General features: G+C 39.5%; 1 protein-coding gene across 2 annotated transcripts in view; it reads right to left on the bottom strand.

Moving 5' to 3' along the window:
• The window catches only part of LOC147027562 (MAGUK p55 subfamily member 2-like), a 745,773-nt gene that overhangs the window by 667,276 nt on the left and 68,497 nt on the right, over positions 1-10,000 (bottom strand). The window contains exon 2 of one of the 2 annotated variants that reach the window (XM_085877071.1): positions 7,603-7,694. The exons of the other annotated variant lie outside the window; for it this stretch is intronic. The gene's annotated coding sequence lies outside the window, so the exon portion shown is untranslated. The remainder of the gene's footprint in view (positions 1-7,602; positions 7,695-10,000) is intronic. 2 annotated transcript variants of the gene reach the window in all.

A 10,000-nucleotide genomic window follows, 5' to 3' on the forward strand; every position in this document is an offset into this window, starting at 1 on the left:
TTATGTTGCTGGTACAACTTGTTTTGTGAATTTTTCACATAATATGCATTGTTAGCCTGAATGGGCACAAAATAAAGTACATTTCTGCTTGAAAACAAATTTCAATTGTCTTCATAGTATCATATGGTGATTTGGTTATGCATCACTGAGCTCATTTAATTTAAAATATTTGTGGATAGATTTCATTTATTGGTTTTCGTCTGTGTGGTTGCATCAGCCTGTAAAGACAACATGATGTAATAAAAATAAAGTTATCGGGATTTCGGTTAAAGGAAGGCGAATGTCCACAAAATACACTTACTTGGACATTAATACAAATATAATTAGAAGTGCATTTGGCAGAGCATATACGTCTGCCATGCAATACCTGATCCAGGAGAATATATCTTTGGAAAGAATTTTTTGAAACATCACGCCAAATATTGTTTTTGGCCCCATCTCTCAAGAGTTAAGAATCACATTGGAGATAAAAAAAAATTCTCGTATCCGGATTTGGATATGGATCTTCACCAAAATCGAATCAATTTGTCCTCATCACCTACCCAATGGGTAAATTTCCGGTATATATATTACCCAAATATTACCTACCCAAAAAAAAAATTTTTCGCCAAGTAACAGACAGACAGACAGACAGACAGACAGACAGGGGTGAAAACATAACCTCCTTCGACCTTCGATGGTGGAGGGAAACATGTATGCACGTATATTAGCATCGAAATGTGCACATTGTATTGCATAAGAATAATACCTGCCTGGTACAGAAAGGAGACAACAAGCACCTTTTGCATCCCACGACATCTGCAACACACGGGACCTTGTTTATTTTGTTTTCAGGCTGCTTCCGGTACCCCATGAAGATTTGCCTTTCATAGATTAGTTGAGGGATTCGACGGTAAGAGTAGTGTCGGTGCTTGCTGATGAAGCAAGTTTTGTGTATTTTCAGGTTCCTCTACCTGCTGATCCATGACCGAAGTAATAAGACGGAGCCAGTTTTATCCCTCCAGAGGAATGCTCGTAAACGGAGCACAGACACTGACCTGAGTGAGTGTTTAGTTCAACGCCAGAGCAGAGCTTGCCCATTCATCAACACAAAGGATCCTAAACTGTGCAATGCAACACAGTAACGTCTTCAGATCTTCCCTGATAGAGCAATAAAAGAAACACAAAAGTACATTGATCAAGAATTCATTGCTTGCTTCCATCGTTTGCAGAAACTGGATTTGCAGAGGATTCAATCAGAGATCAAACGGAATCGTGCAACCACCAAAAAAAAAGGTATGAGAGATTTGGGTCAAACTCGTGCCTTTGAACAGTAATTACAGTATACCCGAGGACAATCTCATGATGCTGTTGGCTGGGACAACTGCATATTTTGTCAAAGGGACCAGGGTAACAGAAACTTACTGATGCCCGAACCCTTTCCACTTCAACAAAGACTATCCGGACGTCACAACATGATCCAATGATGAGGCACAGGGTTGCAGGAACGCATGGCCTCACAGCAGTAGAAGGCAAATTACATCTTTCATGTTACTCAGCCATTGTTCAGCAACATTGTAATCATGAGCAGGGTGAGCACGGTAATGTATACTTTCAGTGCAGTAATGAGAGAGCTGAGGCAGGGATGCCTTGAGGTGTAGTGTATTCCATTGATAAAGTGTGGGAAAATATTGAAAACGACCAACACAGGTCGATGATCAACTGGTAACTTACCGCAGTCGAAATTTCAAGGATCCTATTCAATGATACTTCCAAGTCGACATTTAATTTGTGTGTCAACTCAATCCTTGTGAGCCTCTTCTCTTGTTCCAATCGTTATTATGAAGAAATGCCATTCAAAATGTGTGCCTGGTGTTGGCTTAATGGTCCAGGTGGTATGTTTGGGATCCTCAGGTCCTGAGTTCAAATCTTGCTTGGCTGTTGAATTAATATGAATTCATACCAGGTGGGGTTGACAGCCTGTTATCCTTCTGAGGTTGGCAAAATAAGTACCGGCTTGCTGGGATGATTGAGCCACTTGAGTGTCCTGTGTTGGAATGGTGACCCATCCAGGATTGTGCCCCCAATTGCCCAGGAGACTGCTTTGGCAGCACTGACTCTGCACAGAGTATGGTCCCAATGGATGGATTCAGAATTTGAAGCAACTGATAGACAAACAAGCATAAGAAGCAGAAGAGTCAACACCAAAAAATAATCTCATTCATTAGATGACGCATCTGATATGGAGACTGCAGCACTCAGTTGATAATACAAAGTTTCACTCAAGATCTAATCATGATTTCATTGGCGGATTTGACAGAAGCCATGCTAAAAGATAACTAGAACGGGCACTCATAGAGCGCATACCTTCGCCGCCACTACTTTTTTGTTCTTGGTATGAGTGCGGGGAACTGGTTTCATATGAATGTTCTTATGACACAAACCACATATCTATAATGTCATGACCCCCTCCCCCGACTTTCGGGGGCTACGGACTAAACAACAATCAACTCACGTCGTTTTGGCGAGTCTCGTTTTAAATTGTTTTAAATTGCAACGACAGCCGAACACATCATGACAATGTCATGTAAAATAGACACATTAAGCTAATCGTGCTATTTTTGATATTATAAAGAATGACATCAGCTCGTTCCTAATTAATAAAAGGGCAAAGAACAATTTCTTATTAAGTGCGCATGCCAATAATTTCTGCACATTTCGTAAGTTCAGTCCCCCCCCCCCCCCGTCTTTTTAAAATCACTAAAAAAGAAATGTTCACTATTCTGTTCTCCACACTCTCAGAAAAGTGGCCGCGCGAAGGTATGCACTGTGTCGAGTGCCCGTTCTAGTTGCACCTGGCATGAGAGCATGGAGGACAAAATAGTGAATATTTTGATGCTGGTTTCATGCAAATCGAATAAGAATTGACTGAGTTATGCCGAAAACCGCATATTTTTCAAGGGCGTGACCCCCCCCCGACATTTTACCCCAACCGGTGACATGTGTTATGACGTAATTGTGTCACACGATTGGGCATTCAATTCTGAACATTTTGGTGCTGGGTTCATGTAAAGCGGACAAGAATTGACCGCGTTATGACAAAAACCGCATATTTTTCAAGGTTGTGACCCCCTGAACTTTGACCCCTAACCGGTAACGAGAGTATGGGCGTCATTATGTCATATTGCATATCACAAGATGAGGCGTTGAATTCTGAACATTTTGGCGTTAGTTGCATGCAAATTGAATAAAAATTGACCGTGTTATCGTAAAAAGACGATTTTGACCTTTTCGTGACCTTGCCCTTGACCTTTGACCCGAACGATCCCAAAATCTAATCGAATGCTTCCTGGCTAATAACCAATCATCCCACCAAATTTCATGCAATTCGGTTTAATACTTTTTGAATTGTACGAATCACAAGATTACAAATAAATAAATAAATAAATAAATGCACGCCGACCAAAACATAACCTTTCGCAGAAGGCGAAGGTCATGATGATGACGACAGATTAAAAAAATGAAGGTTCTCAACATAGCACAAGACATTGTCTTCTTCTTATTTGTTGGCAGAAAGAAGATACCAAAGCACCTAGCTCTGAGTGTTACAGTTCACGAGGCAGAGATCAAAGACGCTGGTACAATTAGGTCAGGTCATACTGTTATCTATTAGATGGCTGTACAAGTTGACACATCCATTATCTCTACAATCCTAAAACAGTATGAAAACTAAAACAGCAATCAGTGGAGCGCATACCTATCCCACTGACAGGCCGGATCTGCATCCGGACCTCAACCAAAATCTAGCCGGCTTGTCCTCGTCACATACCCAAATCATCCACCAAGTTCCGTCCGAATCCGTCCATAACTTTTCGAGATATCCTTCTCATGGGATATCCTTCAAACTCCTTCATTCCTTCAAACATTGCCCACCTGAAGCTTCCAGGATATCTCAGACTTGACAATGACAACATTGACATAAGTAAAGAGATTTTCGATGGTAAAGGACCATTTCATGCACCAAAATCTGCAATGTTTGCCAGACCAGTTATCACTAAAAATTAGGAGTCATCCATCATTGGGAAGCTCACATCACAGACAAATATAATCGTCATGCCAGAGTTCCAGGAACTAAAAGATGCGGGTGTTCGTTCACAGCAGCCTGAGCCTATCTTTGCTGGTGAGCTGGATGTGTCCCTTTTCAAGCCAAATGAAAATGTCAAGGTCAAGGTTCATGTACAGGGCATGCTGTGGTCAGTGAATGCATCAATGCATGTTCCTGCTCGGAGTGCTTTTAACCAAATATTCGATACAGTAGACCAGAGAAAGCAGTACCCACAAGCATCATTGGTCACTGACTAATCATCTATGCACCGGCTCATGACAAAGATATGCTCCAGACTATCATGACCAGGTGTATGGACATTACAAATTGCTTGGATCAAGAATACGCCATGCTCACCTTATACGAACAGCTGTACTGTATTCAAAGGCCAAGTGGTTCAAATCACAATGCCAGTAGATCAACCCGATGCTTGGTGCCTTCTCCTCTCAAATTAATTGTTCTAAAGTGATAAGTCAACGCATGATTGATTCTGGATTGAAACCCATCCCGATACATGGCGGTGTGTTCGGTGAAAATACAGCTGACGGAATTCTGCAAGGACAGACTTGGAACCGTCGAATACGAGCACGCAAACCGATGCTGGAGGCACTATGGAGAATCATCTGGCCATCTTTTGAGGAATGGATTCACAGCAATGGAAGGAACATGGATGCTTCAATCAAGTGCCTTTCAGCAGATATAAGTAAGAGATTCCAAGAGAAAAAATGAAGAAGGTATTCTCAAGAGTATGAAAGAGATTACACCTCACGTGTATGAATAGCTTCACAGTCTGGTCGAATTTGAGAAGTCCGATGAAGATAATCCCACCCACAACATATGGGGCCGGTACATGGAGCTGGTGGAAAATATTGAGAGGTTTACCCATGCTTTTCGAAGTCGTGACTCGCAGCTGTCTGTCAAGTTTAGCTGATATGATCCCTCAGTTTGCTTTGTATGACCATACTCATTGCACAAGATGGGCCACAATCTTCCTTGCTGATGCAAGGCAACTTGTAGATCGGGGTCCAGTTGCGTACAATGACCTTTTGAGTGATGACTGTTGTGAAAGAAAGTAATCACCAGTTTAACCAGATTTCTCATGATCAAGGTTTTAAGCACATTGATAAAAAATAATGGGGGAAGTAGCTGGTGGTCTTTCGGTATTACATGGACAGAGAGAGATCATGACAAATCGACGACAACATATAACTAGGAGTGGAACGGCACTCAGTGAAGCGCATAGTCTCGCCTCACGTGCTCGTTCTGAACAAAAATGCCATCGTTAACTGAACACGCTACAATTATGGCCCACTGCTTTTATGGTCCCCATACCCGTATCATCAATACACCCTATTATGTCACATGTATTGCCATTATCCGTAGCGATATTGATTATTGATCAATTATTAGGATATTTATGAACTACTTTTGTGCACATTCAGGCGAAATTGCATCAAGGAAGGTGAATATGGAAAAAAATTTCAAAGTGTATTCCCTCTGCAAGTGGATCATGTGTATGACATTTTGTATTGATCTGTTCAGCAGTTCTGGAGAAGAATATTTTTAACGTTTTTCTTTTCAATCTAATATGGCACATGTTATACATGACACATGGCACATGCACATGTTATATACACACATATTATATGTGAGATGTCGCACATATTATATACACACATATACATGACATTTCACACATGTTATATGCACACATATTATGACATGTTGCACATATTATATTCACACATAATACATGACATGTGGCACATGTTACATACACACATATTATACATGGCACGTGGAACATGCTATATACACACATATTATATGTGAGATGTCGCACGTTACATACACACATATACATGACATGTCGCACGTTACTTACACACATATACATGACATGTCGCACGTTACATACACACATATACATGACATGTCGCACATGTTATATACACACATATACATGACATGTCGCACATGTTATATGCACACATATACATGACATGTCGCACATATTATATACACACATTATACATGACATGTCGCACATATTATATACACACATTATACATGACATGTTGCACATATTATATGCACACATTATACATGACATGTGGCACATGTTATGCACACACATTATACATGACACGTGGCACATGTTATGCACACATATTATACATGACACATGGCACATGCACATGTTATATACACATATTACACGTGACATGTTGCACATGTTATATACACACATTAAACATGACATGTAGCACATGCACATGTTATATACACACATATACATTACATGTCGCACATGTTATATGCACACATTATACGTGACATGTTGCACATGTTATATACACATTATACGTGACATGTTGCACATGTTATATACACACACATTATACGTGACATGTTGCACATGTTATATACACACATTAAACATGACATGTAGCACATGCACATGTTATATACACACATATTATACATGAGATGTCACACATGTTATATACACACATATACATGACATGTCGCACATGTTATATGCACACATATTATACATGACATGTTGCATATATTATATTCACACATAATACATGACACTTGGCACATGTTATCCACACATATATTACATGAAATGTGGCGCATGCACATGTTATATACACATATTATGTGACATGTCGCACTTGCTACATGCACACATATTGTACGTGACATGTTGCACTTGTTATCTACACACGTTATATGTGACATATTGCACATGTTATATATACATATTATATGTCACATGCTCCACACTATATACACATTAGTATATGTCAGATGTCACACATGTTAAAAACACACATATGTTGCACATGTTACATACACATCTTTGGCATATTTCACATTATAAATACATTATACGTGACATATCACACGTTATATACACACGTCACATATTCCACGCATTATATACACTTGTATTATATGTCACATATCACAGATGTTATATATACACATATGTTACATATCACATGGATACACACGTATGTCCCCCATGTTATCTACACATATGTGACATGTTGCACATGTTATATACATACATGTTATACATGATATATTGTGCATGTTATATGCACATGTCAAATGTCGCCCATGTTATATACACACGTATTATGCCACATGTTGCACATGTTATATCCACACAAATTATACATGGCAGGTCACATATTATATGTGTATATATACATGTGCCACGTATGCGTGTGTGCATGTGCCACGACGTGTGTGTGTGTGCCATAACGTGTGTGCATGTGCCACGTGTCGAACATGTTATATACATACATGTTATGCATGACAAATTCCACATGTTATATACACACATGTTATACATGACATTATATGTACAAGCAGAGTACATGCCCCATGGGCGATTTTATTCCAAACATGCAACACATTTTTCTGATAGATCCCGTTATTTGGGCGATGTAGAGGCAAAAAAAACCCAAGATACATGCATGAAGTAAAAACATACTTACTGATTGTAATTCAAAACACCTCACCACACTGGAAAACGTGGGGAGAGGTATCCCGCACTGTCAATGGTGGAGACTTGAATACCCTCCTCCACCTGGAGGTGGTGCGAAACGATACACATTAACATGGAAAATTTGCTTCCCTCTCTCCCCACTCATGCACACCCCAAGACCACCGGCAAAGATTAAAAAAAAACACCCCAACACAAAAAAACACCCCACCACATTAGTTGGGGTCATGCTGATCCAGTGTAGCAAGTCTGGATGTAATTGGCGCAGAACTGTAAGAGCAGTAGTGCACTAAACACACCCACAAACACACAAACAAACACAAACAAACACACAAACGTCAGTCCGTGAATTATAGTTAGGATTATATACACACACGTTATAGATGACATGAACATATTATATCCACAAACATTACAAACACACACACACACACACACACACACACACACACACACACACACACACACACACACACACACACACACACACACACGTTACAATAATCTCGCAAACCCTTCGGGCCGAGACTCATGAGCGAACACGTTTTGAGACATCAACGTGGACGATGTTTGGTCCTGCAATAAGATGATAGTGATAATAACGAATGAGATTACAACGAGATGTGCCCATCTTGGAGAAAACAATATGAAGCAAATGTTCTGAAATTGCGAATGTAATTTGAAGGTCAACACATCTTCACAACAGAATCCCTGAACCTGATGATCACCACTCATGGTGATCTTCTAACTATAAGAACCTACAAAGGGACAGGAACTTTCAAGTTGCTTCAGCACAGAAAGGCTGATCAACAAACAAGTTAACTTCCAAAGGGTTGTGCACAAAACAAAAAACAAAATCTTTAAGTCATTGCACACTATTAGCAACACAAATAAAGGCTGACCAAGATTTGTTGTGCCGACCAGTGGCCTCAGTTGAATCAAGACGTGCTATAAATTTGGATAACCTTCTTCAGAAAGAGCTCATTCCTGTGCCAATATCTTTGGTAATTACTGACGAGTCTCTGAGATTAACTAACAAATCTCAACTTGAACAAATCCTCAAATAAGGAAGTGTAACTCAGGCCTTGCCAGATTCAACTTGCATTGCTTTAGTGAATGCCATAGGAAACCCCCTCCATCCTGGATTGAAACAGACATTTTCATTTAACATATGACATAACTTGTATTATGCTTGTACTTCAAGCATTTGTACCTTGTATTATGCTTGTACTTCAAGCATTTGTACTTCAAGTATTTGTACCTTGTAGCATTTGTACTTCAAGCATTTGTCCCTTGTAGCATTTGTACTTCAAGCATTTGTACTTCAAGCATTTGTACCTTGTAGCATTTGTACTTCAAGCATTTGTACTTCAAGCATTTGTACCTTGTAGAATTTGGAGCATTTGTAATTTATAACTTCAAGCATCAATCATTTGTAACTTGTACTTCAATGCTAACTTATTTAAATGATGGTATTCTGACTTGGGGGCAACTCAGTGAATGCACAACTGGATAAAATTATAATTATTCGACAGAAAAAGAGCTATAATAAGGGTTATCTCGAACGCAGGGATGCGATCATGCACTAATCGATTATTTCTTGAAAAATATGATTTCTGGAAGTAGAGAATTTATGTTGCTTTCACCTGAGGTCTTTCATGTTCCAAATGAGTGGAAACCAATTGCCTGGGGCGTTAATTTCAATGTTTATCAAGAACCATGATTTGCATAAATATCTTTCCAACGAGACGAGCATTTTCATACCATCTCACACGGACAGAACACGCTTTACATACAAAAACTCTCATTTATACTGGGACAAGACATTAGAATATTGGGACCCAAGCATGAAACGAACCATGAGTTTCCATGTATTCAAACTTTGTTACACGCCTGCCTCAAATGATTGATTCCGTGCATTGTCATTTTCGATATAACCTTCAAATAATTATTCTCTGCATTAAATTTTTATTCAAAACAGGGAAAAAGATAAGAAGAAATATTTTTGAGAATTATGCAAAACATCTGTCGATTCTATATTACACCTGACAAATGATTATCGTCCCCCTGCTATGTCTCAACTGGTGAGACATCTTCACCTCGTTGTCTATTACTCATCTGATTACCTCCGCCACTGAAGGTGGATGGACGGACGTTCTGTTTTCAGCCCCGTCTGTCTGTCTGTCTGACTGTTTGTGAACAGGATATCTGAAAAAGTTGTGAACACATTCGGATGAAAAGTGATGAGCAGGTTGGGTATGTAACAAAGAATAATTGATTCGATTTTGGTGAACTTCGAAATCCAGATCTGACAATTTTTGAACCGATTCTTCACCAATGAGTGATCGAGCTAAACGAACATACAGGACAGCACGATATCTGAAAACGTT

This window comes from Eptatretus burgeri, chromosome 4, assembly GCF_056783735.1.
Source record: "Eptatretus burgeri isolate ZD-2024b chromosome 4, Ebu_testis_v1, whole genome shotgun sequence".
Taxonomy (NCBI): Eukaryota; Metazoa; Chordata; class Myxini; order Myxiniformes; family Myxinidae; genus Eptatretus; species Eptatretus burgeri.